This window comes from Pteropus alecto, unplaced genomic scaffold, assembly GCF_000325575.1.
Source record: "Pteropus alecto unplaced genomic scaffold, ASM32557v1 scaffold8, whole genome shotgun sequence".
Lineage (NCBI taxonomy): Eukaryota > Metazoa > Chordata > Mammalia > Chiroptera > Pteropodidae > Pteropus > Pteropus alecto.
The window spans coordinates 16,391,844-16,392,490 of NW_006494609.1; the positions used below are offsets into that span (position 1 = coordinate 16,391,844).

Below are 647 nucleotides of genomic sequence, written 5' to 3' on the forward strand. Positions count from 1 at the left end.
GCATTCTCAATAATTCCAGGAGAACACCATTTTTCTAAAAGCTTCCAATGTGGAAATCTGCCAAAGGCTTTTTGAAAAGCTGAATTAAGTCTGCTGGTTCCACCTTGTTCTTTTGTCTATCTGCACATATGAAAAACTAGTAGAGTTTTGATTTGCCTTCGCAGAAACCATGCACAAGCGTTCTATGATTTTTTCCCACCCTTTAATTCATCTACCTTGATTCTTATTAAACTACTTAGCTGTACCTTCGAGTTATTGAATTAACTCAATTTGCAATACATCAGAATTTAGATTTTTCAATTCATTTCAGTCCAACACATATTTTTTATTTTTATTTTTATTTTTTAATTTATTTTTTTATTAAGTTTATTGGGGCTCACAGATTGCAAGGACCTTGTCAATTTATAATCCCTTATTTTTTTTATTTTTTACGCCTACAGCACCTAGTCTTCCTAAGTCATCTCCCATCCAAGTACTAACCAGGCCCAACCTTGCTTAGCTTCCGAGATCAGACAGAATCGGGCTTGTTCAGGGTGGCATGGCCGTAGACATATCTTTGCACTAGATTTAAAAAAATTTATGCACTACCATTACAATGTTACAGGATTCTGAATTTCACTACATATTTACCTTTACAAGAGAGTTTT

General features: G+C 34.2%; 1 pseudogene; it reads right to left on the bottom strand.

The window, feature by feature from the left end:
• Positions 1-431: 431 nt before the first annotated feature.
• On the bottom strand, positions 432-550 carry LOC112473790 (annotated as a pseudogene).
• Between the last annotated feature and the right edge of the window lie 97 nt (positions 551-647).